At 41.2% G+C, this 12,027-nt stretch overlaps 1 pseudogene; it reads left to right on the top strand.

Annotated features, from left to right (window-relative positions):
* LOC107114538 overlaps positions 1 to 10,412 on the top strand; it is a 106,485-nt pseudogene extending 96,073 nt beyond the window's left edge.
* Positions 10,413 to 12,027: the final 1,615 nt, after the last annotated feature.

Below are 12,027 nucleotides of genomic sequence, written 5' to 3' on the forward strand. Positions count from 1 at the left end.
CCCCCCCCCATTTTTTTCCACTTGGTGCCAGCCTTGAATTGCTAACTCCTTGAATTGGAATCCCCCCCCCCCGGAAATAGTTGTTCCCTGGGGGACCTAACACAAACGTTTGTATATATACAAATGTATTTAAAATATTTATTAGCCTGCCTTTTTTCCAGGCCAGAGGCAGCGAGTGGAAGAAAGAAGTGCCCTGTGGGTAAGGACCGCAGCAATGGCGAGGCTGCCTTCGAAAAAGCAGAGGGCTTTGCTTGAGCTTCCAGGCACTGGTGGACTGCGCCTTTGGTTGTCCGCAGCAGCTTGTCCCGAGCTCCTCCACGCCCTCTTCTCCAATAGCTTGACTTCCAGGGATTGGTAGCCCAACCTTCTAATGGAAGAAAAGAGCTGTGAAATTCATTGGCAAAATGGTAGATGGCAACTGATTTGGTCCAGCATCATGCCACTCCAGTCGTCCCCTTCTCCAATAGCTTGACTTCCAGGGATTGGTAGGATTCAGCTGCTGGCCCAAGACGCTGCTTCTTATAATGAGAATTCTACAGGTATTTCCATTGGAAATGCGCACGGTGAAGAGTTGATGGTTTCCACACTAGCGTTTGGAAGAGCAGTTGTTTCACGGATCCAAAAAGAAAATGGAAAGCTCTTATATTTTGGTTTCCCTCCCCCCATTTTTATCCACTTGGCGCCAGCCTTGAATTGCTAACGCCTTGGATTGGAATTCCCCCCCCCTTCCCGGAAATAGTTGTTCCCTGGGGGACCTAACACAAACGTTTGTATATATACAAATGTATTTAAAATATTTATTAGCCTGCCTTTTTTCCAGATGACAAATAAAAGCTATTTCAGAAAGGAAAGGGAGATAAATGGAGAGATACTTAAAAAAAAAAAACACCCTCTAATTTGGAAGAAAAGAGCTGGGAAATTCATGGCCTCAAATTCATTGGCAAAATGGTAGATGGCAAGTGATTTGGTCCAGCATCATGCCACTCCAGTCGTATCTGGTGAAAAACATGATTCTGTTCCCATTCCTGTGTTGTCAGCTGGAGAGGAAACATGTAAAAAGAACCACATTGCTTTGTCAGTTCTACAGATGTTGTGGTCACTGTGAGACTGTGTTTTGGGAAATTGACTCCCATACCATCCTGGTAATACAAAAACTGACCCATGGATTAAGCCAGTAATTCCCAAGTAGTGTCCATGGGTATCATGCCGCTGTGTTCCCTGCTACCCACTTCCTTCTTCCCCAAATAGGGTTGCCATCTCCCAACTGATATCTGTCATCTGGAGATCAGTTGTAATTCCAGGAGATCTCCAGTTTGGCAATCTTGTTCCCCAAGTGTTGAGTTGATCCTTATTTTCCTCCATTTCATCAGAGCAGGAGGTGCTTCAGAAAAACCCAGGAGGTATAATCTTTTGTCTTCAGGGAGCACCTCTTTGGAAACAGCTGCCTACATCACAGAAGTATGCTTGACTTAAAACTTCTGAATATTTTGTGAAAGGCCCCCAGCCCCTATGACAGCCATTTTTGCAGTGGTTCCTCTCCATGTTCTAAAAATTCCAGCAGTGACCACAGGCACAAAAAGTTTGTATACAAATATAAATTTGATGGGTGCAATTATTCTCTCTCTTTTTTTAAGGAAAGTGTTAAAAGAATTAGGAAATTGAATTCATTTTCACCAAGTGACAACATCACTGCTTTCTATGGAATAAATCAGTTCTCCCACTTATTTCCTGAAGAATTTAGAGGTACATGGTTTTATAATGATAATGTTTTTTTTCTCCCAGCATGGCCAACTTTCATTAATGTCCTGGGTCTAATCTTGCTTCTGCTGTGCACTCCCCATGTAATAATATTGGTTTACTTTACAAGGCTGTTGGAAGGATTAATATGATGATGTATATGAAATGCTTTGAACGCTGAAAGTGTTATAACTAATATTATTGTTAATAATAATATGATCACTTTTTACTACTCTTTTTATTCATATTTACTATACCTATATACCTGGGATGGACCTGATGATTATCTTGCACATAGCATGGATGCTCCTAGACAACATATATTTAATGGATTAGCTCCTATAGCAACAGAATGTGGCTTGGGGTCACTCTGTATTAGAGTGCTCAGGACACAGGTGAAGGCTTGCTATGTCAGAAAGACAAGGAGTCTGTGTATTAAAAGGAAAAATGCTATATCAAGAGCTACCCACAAAAGTGTTATATCTTGGGTTCACCAGGCAATGGTCCTGTCTTATAGTTTGGTTATATTTAGAGTATGAATTCAAAGTGCTCTGGCCAGCTTGCACTTTAATAACTTGACGGATGTGAATGTATGTTAAGTAAAATCGAAAGATCATCTAACTCTGAAGTGTCTTGCTTTTAGAAACAAAATATCTGAACAGGCTACAGCTGCACTGAAACCCAGACAGGTATAGGTCTTTGGCTTATTTTTCAGCTATTCATTTATGGAGTACATCTTCAGTTCCCAAATACATTCAAGAACAAGAGGGAACAGAAACACCCTTACCAGTAAGGTTTGACTGGAGAGATAAAAATGTTGTTACATCAGTGAGAAATCAAGAAACGGTAAGTTCTGTGTTTCATATTAGCCTAACATCTTTGTGCAGACATTTATGGATACATTGCATGGCTCTCCCCTCCTTCAGTTTATCCTCACAATTTAGTCCTTCCTTGTCCAACTGCTATACCACACTGTACATAAGAACATAAGACAAGTCAATGTTGGATCAGGCCAATGGCCCATCCAGTCCAATACTCACTCACAGAGTGGCCAAAAATACCAGGTGCCATCAGGAGGTCCAGCAGTGGGGCCAGGACACTAGAAGACCTCCCACTGTTGCCCCCACCCCAAGCACCAAGAATAAAGTGCATCAGAAAGTTCCTATCTGTACCTAGTGGCTAATAGCCACTGATGGACCTCTGCTCCATATCTATATATTTAATAGCGAAGTTGCCCCCGGAGTGCGGATCGCTAAATCAGCGCTCCGGGGGCAGCTGGGGGGCCGGGGGAGGTTTGTGCACACATGGGCCAGTCCCCACGTGTGCACAAAAAATAAAAAGTTGAAAAAAATTTCGGGGGGATGTTTAAATCCCCCCGAAAGTGACAGAGTGTCCCCTGTGCATGCGCAGGGAACGCTATGTAGCTGGCCTCGCCGCCGCGCCGCCTCCTCCTCCTTGGAGCCGGCGGGCAGGCGGGGGAAGGACCGGCTTTGCCGCCGCGGTCGCCGCCTCCTCCTCGGAGTTCTGGGAGCTGGCCCGCCGGCTGGCTGGCGGGCGGGCGAAGACCGGCCTCGCCACCGCCGCCGCCTCCTCCTCCTCCTTTTCGGAGCCGCCGCCTCGGGGAGATCGAGGGGGGGATGGAGGAGACGGAGCTCTTCTCCCCCCCCGCGAGTATCGCGGGTCCCCCTCTTGTATTTATCTAATTCCCTCTTGAAGCCATCCATGCTGTGGCAATGAATTCCATGTGTTAATCTCTCTTTGGGTGAAGAAGCACTTCCTTTTATCCGTTCTAACCCAACTGCTCAGCAATTTCATTGAGTGCCCACGAATTCTTTTTTTGTTTGTTTATTGAAGGAGAAGAAATTACAAGTATCAATTTATAAAAATACACAAATAAGGAGAAAAAATATATCTCAAAATTCAACCAGGCTACATCTGTTACACTGTTATGATAGTACATATACCACAGAAAATTAACATTAGTTAATTGCCATAACAAAACCAAAATTGACCCATAGTTCAAAGTCTGACGAATCATTATGCTGCAATTTCCATTTCAAAAAAGCAGCCCATTTTTGATAATATATGAATCCTTAACCTGTGAGTCTATACATTGAATATCATCTGATATTTTTTCCATAATAAAATAATCCCACAATTTTGTGTACCAGAGATGAATTGTGGGGGTAGCTTTTTCTTTCCACTTTAAAGCTATAATATTTTTTACTACCGTGACCATTGTCATAATAAGATCTTCTTAAGTTTAGAAACTTTTAAGGTTTCCCAGAGATTTAAAAGAATCAACTCTGGATTTAATTAAAGTGTGATTTTTGTTATATACCAATTTCTGTTATTATTTGCTCCCAATATGACTGAATTCCCTTACACGTCCACCAGTTGTGAATAAACGTCCCTTTTTGGCCACATTGCTTCAAACAGTTAACAGATATCGATGAAGTAATGAGTCTGGCTGGGGTTAAATACCACCTAGAGATTACTTTATATGTTTGTATTTGTATTGGGATCGCTTTGGAAGTAAAAGCTGGAGAGTGCCATATTTCACGCCATTGGTCTTGCCTTAGTTCTCTTCCCAGATCTCTATGCCAGGCATCCTGATAAGAATGGCAGTTTGGAATCTTGGATTTCAATAAGATATTATAAACTTTTGAGATCAATCCATTGTTAGACGTGTCTCGCAATACAAAGTATTTCTTTCTCTACCTGCTCTATCCAGTGCATAATCTTGTAAACCTTGATCATGTCACCACTCAGCCGTCGTTTCTCCAAACTAAAGAGCCCCAAACGCTTTAACCTTTCTTCATAGGGAAGGTGTTCTAACCCTTTGATCATTCTAGTTGCCCTTTTCTGCACTTTTCCCAATGTTATAATATCCTTTTTGAGGTGTGGTGACCAGAATTGTACACAGTATTCCAAATGAGGTCGTACCATCGATTTATACAGGGGCAAGCAGCTCTCAAGTGTTTCAATGACAACCTGAAATCATGAGATGGGGAGTCTCGGTATCCTTTCTAGACTGGAGATGATATCTTCTTATTAGTCATAGTGAGGAAGAGCATGTATTTATAGCATTATTTCTGAGTTGTATAGGGTAACTTTTCTACAACTAGTAGCTAATGGGAAAACTGCAAAGAAGCTTCAACAGATCCCAGATTAAAAAGTCACAGAAGTCTTTCCACCTGCAGTAAAAATAGACTTGCTGGAAGGAACCCAGAAGAGCCCAATAACCGGCAATATGCTGAGCAAATACAGTCAGAGTATAATGTCAAATATAGCTTTAAGGTGCTATACTGAAATATTTTAAAAAATAGGAATTTATGAGCAGGACTGGTAAAGATTTCTGATTTTCTTATGTTTTTCCTTTCTAGTGTGGAGGCTGTTGGGCTTTTAGTGTTGTTGGCAGCATAGAGTCTGCTTATGCAATGAAAGGGAATGTTCTGGAAGAACTCAGCGTACAACAGGTCATTGATTGTTCATACAACAACAACGGTTGCAATGGTGGCTCTACTATCAGCGCTCTGAATTGGCTGAATCAGGTAGTTACTTCTCACAAATCCACAGTCTCTGTTAATGAGTGACAGTTTTTGGTAAAGAGGAGACGACTCTGAGAATGGTCAAAAACACTAATCTACTGAATTAAACAAAGGTCAGTCTTCTAGTCCAGAATTTGCTCTGCAGCCATGGTTAGGTAGGTACCTCATGGAACCTCACAAGGCATGATGGAAACAGAGATATGCTGTTCATTCCAGCATCTGATCAGGTGGCCTGTTCTGACAAGGCATCTGATGACCAGACACTTCTCCCCCTAGCCCCAAGTTCTGTAGGAGGTGAGATCAAGAGCAGTCTCAGGTTTGTGACAGCCTGTTCTACCTCTTTACCTTGCTGTCCAGAGAATGTAATGCCTAAGCAAGCCAAACATTTGTTTGAAAGGGTTCCATGACCCGGTCATACCAAGCCCTGCCATTTCAAAGGCAGCTTTTTCCATCTTAAGTATATTAACATTTAATCACAGTCATTTTATTTGAACTGTCTTCTTTCAGACCCATGTGAAGCTAGTGAGGTATTCCAAGGATCCATTTAAAGCGCAAACGGGATTATGCCACTATTTTAGTCGCTCGGATTTTGGAGTCTCAATCACAGGGTATGCTGCATTTGACTTCAGGTAATACTAAGTCTCTTTATTCTGCTTTTCTCAGGCTAGCTTATTGATTCTAGCAACGATGACTAAAAATAACTATTGTTAGTAGCACTTCATTTGGTCTGCAATTCGTAAATTGGTTTGCTTAGAAATGTTAACATTGCTGTTGTTGTTATGAAGAATTAAATAAACCAGTTAATCAGAACAGATGTTCTTCAGAAAAGACATGCTTCTCCACAGTATATTCACAAGCTGGCCTTCAGGCCTTGCTTGAGACCTGCCCCTCTTCCACACCCAATAGCTTCTAAGGTTGCCAAGCTCTGGTTGAGAAATACCTGGAGATTTGAGGGGTGAAGCCTGGGAAGGGTGGGATTTGGGGAGGGGAGGGACCTCAACAGGGTATACACTGCCATAGAGTCCACCCTCCAAAGCAACCATTTTCTCCAGGGGAGCCAATTTTGGTCATCTGGAGATCAATTGTAATAGTAGGAGAACTCCAGGAACCGCCTGGAGGTTGGCAATCCTAAGAGTTTCTTGTCTTCCAGGTAAAGTGAACTCTGCCTGTTATACATGTGTAAAATTCCATCCATTATTTCCTTTTCCTTGTAAAAATAGAGCAGAACAGAGTTGTTAACTAACTGCATGACAGGTTTTTAAAAGAACCTCATGGAAGCACAATGTCTCAAGATATACATGACCTAGTTGTCCATAAAAAGGAGTCAGTATTGTTTGGTTTCCTCTGCAATATATACATGGTTGTTCTCATGCAACCTGAGCAAACAGTGAGATTGAGTACACTTTGTAAAAGCAACACACTGTTCTCATTTGAGGTTACGCAATTTATTGCAGCAAAAATTATTTTTATACAGATAGAATAGGGCGAAAAGACACAAATTGCATTCGTGATTCTTTATATGCCTATAATGATGGAGAAGAATAAGGTCAGTGTATAAAACAAAAACAGTAGTGTGAGGGATTATTTTCATTTTCTGTAGTTCTTGTTGCTTGTCAGATTAATGGCCTCTGAAACATTTTACAATGCAGGAAAGATTATTGTGACAGCCAGAGCTGTCTCAGGCAATCTGACCAGGAAAGCATGTATTGAAGCATAGCTGCTGGGTGGCAAGACAGATACTGGGCTGTCTATTTGGCAGCATTCCTCTGCAGCATACATGGATAGCTGGATCAAAACCACGGTTCCACTTCCCCTTCTAGACAAGGGATGGGTGCAGTTGTTGGCAGTCTGACAGGGGTTTCATGTGTATAGCTGGGCGGGAAGCTTGCATTAGTCTCTGCACAAGTACACAGCTGCCTTCAGTAGTGCTTTCAAGTCAAGTCAAGCCTGTCCACATTATCTGGTTTATTGCAGCAGCTTTGATGTAACCATTTCAGTAGTCACAGCTAATTTTACCTGGTTTTATTATCACATGGTCAAGAGATCCCCTGATCTTTTGCATACACAGACAGCATTTTGCCTCATCCAGCAAATAATCCCTCACCCAATTGTTTTTCAATTTCAATTTATTTATTTAGCTCACATGACCAATGGTCTGAAGCGCACCCACAGAATACAGCAAACATGTAAAATACCAATGTAAGAGTTTAAAACTGCTAACATTTCACATCCAAATAAAATATAAACTGTATAAAGGTTTAAAATATAAAACTATAAGACATTGCAGTCACAAAATTGAAAAAATTGAAAATAATTAGAACCAAAAACTGCACACCTCCCCTTAGCAGCAATTATTTATGCTTCAATGCTATTATAATGGCTAAGTATTTTGCTACTGAAGTGGTGGTTGTCGGGTCAGTATCTTTCAGCAGATAAGAGACCACCCATAGCTCCAGTGGAAGATGGTATTTAGATAAAATTGGATATACCCAATATGACCTAAGAGCTAACCAATGAGAACAAAACAAAAGGAGATGTGTCAGTGTCTCAATCTCACCAGAAGCGCAGGTACAAAGTCTTTCTGAATATGGAGTTGGGAGGCCAAGGAGGTTCAGTTTCTTGTCTATTTGATTTAACCAGGTATTTCTATAATTATCCTCCTTTAGTCTGTAAATCAAACTCCCTGACGATGGACTAGAAAAGCAAACCTTCAGTCTTAATCTGAAAGCAGCCAACCAAGCTCTAAGTTCTAGGGAGCATTGTGCTAGCTCCCGCCTAAGAACAGCTCCCACTACGCACTTGGGGACTCCTAAAATTCAACGCAGGAATTGGGTTAATATTTTGTCTAAGGATTTAGAAACTGCACAGATCCAAATGGCTGCCCCATATAGGAACTGATGTATTATTTTTGTGTTAAATGCTTTAATAGCCATAGGGCTATACTGGCCACCTGTAGAGTAATAGTATCTCAAAAGTGCATTGACATTTGGTCTAACAGTATCTTGGGCTAAATTAAGATGTTTCCATGATAAATTCTTGGAGAAGTCCACTCCCAAATATTTAAAATGAGTTGTCAATTCCATTTCCCCATCTTTAGTTTTCCATACTTTACATTTATAGTTTAACTTCTTAGTAAAAACTATGATTTTGTATTTTGTTTTGTAATTTACCGTGAGCCCCTCTTGACTGCAATACTCAGAGAAAGCATTAATTGTTTTCTGAAGGCCAACTTCAGATCTGGATAACAAGGCTGCATCATCTGCATACAATAATACAGGAACTTCTTGGCCTGCCAAAATAGGTGAGTGATGGGTAATCCCTCACCCAATGGATAGGTAACTCAAAGGGTTGTCTCCTCTCCAGCCAGGCTGCCTGGGGCTTGACTGTTTTAGTCTAATTTGATGCTAGATAACTTTCTGATTATTAGGGCATGTTTCTTTGTCTTGCAGTGGACATGAAGAAAAAATGATGAACATACTTGTTAAATGGGGGCCTTTGGTGGCAATTATAGATACGGTTAGCTGGCATGATTACTTGGGTGGTGTCATATAGTACCACTGTTCCAGTGGAGAAGCAAATCATGCTGTGCTCATTACTGGCTTTGATACAACAGGTAACATTCCTTCTGCTACTCTTTAACAATTATTATACATCAGTTCAGGTCCATGTCATTTGACTCAGAAGGAAGTCCTGATGTCACTGGTATTGGTTTCCATCCAAATAAGTATTCTCACAGGTTAAAAATGGTAACAATTAGAATATTTTTTTTTAAAAAAAATGTGTGCATTCAGTCACTAAGCCAAAAGATTCTTCAAGACACAACAAAATACAGTTTACATTTTAGACCTGCAGCCTAAACTCTGAAAGCTTTTTTAAAAAAACATAACAGCTTGAATGTACTCTATTGGGTAAAGTTTCAAGGAGACATGCAGGTCTGTTGTAGCTCCTGGATTCACAGTATGCTTTTGTGTGAGGAACTGTCTTTCTCTGTACTTGGTGAGGGGTCTGAGCAGGCTTATCTGCCTTAGTTTCTGCAGTTGGCCTGGTGTTCTCCTAAGGAGTTCAGAATAGGGGCTCTGGACATGTGTTCTCTCATTAGCTGGGTCAGCAGTATGCGCAACTCATGTACACAATTGCTACCAGTATTGCACACGAGATTAAATTTAGGTTGTGAACCTTTCTTTGCTGAATCTCCATTGATCTAGCCTTTGTATTGTGGTACATACTCGGTCCTTTTGTACTTTGTGTCTCTGCATTTAGTGCAAACTTAATATGCAGTTTCAAGGAAGACAATAAGTTGGCACATCCTTGCACTACAAGAATGAGGCTCTGCTGAAGATGTAATTATTGTCTTTGTTCTGTGTGGCTGACGTAAAGGCTTACTTAGGTTATTTTACCGGTACCATCCCCTACTGGATTTTATGGAACTCTTGGGGATGTTCATGGGGGATAGATGGCTATGCTCATGTTAAAATAGGTTCCAATGTCTGTGGTAAGTTGAGCAGAAGGTATCACGATTATTTAAACCAGATACTGGAATGGATGCAAGTACAGATGTATTACCTGGAGGGTCCTGTTGTAAGAGCTTTTTCAGTTCTCTGGGCAAGCATGTTATCCCTGCCCTAAGGGTCAAAGATGTCAAATATTGTATAGTCACACTGAAGGCTGTCTTGCCTGCCTGCCTGACCAATTTGCTCATATGCTAAATTATATCCCATTAAAGCTGATAGATGAAGTTAGCCAATTAAGGATTGCTGGCTTTGAATCATAAATTAGGAAAAATTGAGCTCAGGTGTATACAATGATAATAGCATTGCTTATTCTTCTAAAGCTAATTGTAATTGTTTTCCAGTGCAATGATTAGACTCATCCAGAGTGGCAGATTCTCTGTGGGGCCACTCTACAAGAAAAATCCTGAAGATCCCTAATCGGTCATGTTTAAGACATTAAAAATAAGGATTAAATACTCATGCAATACAAAAGCTGGGTAACAAGTAACTGCAAAAAAAAAAATCCCCCCATTTTATCAAGGGCACCGGCTCCGTTTTGGTTATGATGCAATGGTAATTTTCATTTGGTTGCCTTTTAGGTATTGCTGATGAAGTTTCTGCTGTGTTTGTGTGAATTGGTGGCATTTTATACTTAAGAAGGGGCATTCTGATGAGCTTTGTAACTGACACAGGCCCTGGGCTGTGCTTCATCTTCCATCCTGGCATTCACAGTACTGTATATTATCAGTTCAGGGTACAGTTGGTACTCGTGTCTTACTTCCACTTCTCCAAACGTTTCAAATGAGAGTTTTGAGCCAGTGCTGCCTAATAAGTAGAGAACTGGACCTGGATCGGGGCAACCTGACTTAATCAGGTACTTATAGGCTGCGATCATACATACAAGAAGCTGCAACAGACATGCAATTCCCCCACGGATTAAAGGGACGCGATCAGACAGACACATCTGTCCAGCGTCCCGGAGTCTTCTTGGGGCTTCTCGTTGCACCGCAGGAGTATTGTAAAAAGCCACCAGGGAAACGTCAGTATCATCCGGAACTGCGGGGCGGGCGGAAGTCTGATTGCGCAAAAGCGCGTCAGTTCGCCCCGGGGCAAGCAGCCTTGCTTCCCGCCCGTATTTCCTTGCTGGTGTGACCGCAGCCATAGTGTGGCCATTGGACAGTCATAACCAAAACTGAGCCGGTGCCCTGCCTTAATTCCCTACCCATGACATGGTTGGAGCAGTGATCCATCTCACACAGTTGTGAAGGCAAAATACAGCGGCTGCAGTCTGAACAGATTCAGAAAGGAAGCCAGCTGCATAAAAAGAACTTTTCATGCAGATAACGATTGTAAAGCACCTAGCAAATCAAAGTAGAAATAATGAATGTTTCCCCTTCATATGCAACTGCTGCAAATATGGTTCCTTCCCCTTCGCTCTGACCAGATTTGTAAAATCTTGTTTTTTTCCAAGCTACCTCACAGGACAAAATGTAGGATATAAATATTTTAATCAATAAATAATGTTTGTGTATTTATGGCAGCACAATGCTTTAACATTTTGAAACTTAGAAAGCAACACTTGATGAAGGAATGTCAATACTTGTCATAGTTTTAACAGTCTGTTTTGATGAAAATATTTCTGTATGATAGCTGAGATGTTAAAATATTTCTGTATACTCAGATTCATATTTACTAATTTTATAATAAAGATGATGATTACATAGGAAATCTTACGTGCCATTTTTATCCCATTGGGTATTTTGACTTGATTACTAAAAATGTCACAGAAGGAATCAGTGGAAATCCAGTAACAGCTGCTTCTTCAGTGTACTTACAGTGCCATCCTAAGCAGAGTTACATCCTTCTGAGTCTGCTGAAGTCAATGAGCTCTGACAGGTGTAACTCTTGAGGACAGCACTCTGAGTACATCAGTATCCTTTGCACATCAGAAGACACTTTGGCCCTAGAGAAGGATTGGTTGAGCCTTCCTACACCATAAAACTGCCCCCATCCAATAACAGTATATAGGGAAGTTGACGTTTGCACAGAGGAACAATGCAACATGTGTACATGGAATGGCCCCTACAGGGAAAAGCTGTTTCTTTGAACACAGCATCCCTCTCATTTCCTTAGTACCTTGATACCTCATAGGGACCAAGTTAGAGTTGTTCGTGTGTATTTATGTTTAGTTTATTTCATAGAATCTGTCTGAAATACAGTTATTACGCTTTATAAGGTATGCAATATTT

Source organism: Gekko japonicus, unplaced genomic scaffold, assembly GCF_001447785.1.
Source record: "Gekko japonicus isolate JY-2015 unplaced genomic scaffold, Gekko_japonicus_V1.1 scaffold2496, whole genome shotgun sequence".
NCBI lineage: Eukaryota > Metazoa > Chordata > Lepidosauria > Squamata > Gekkonidae > Gekko > Gekko japonicus.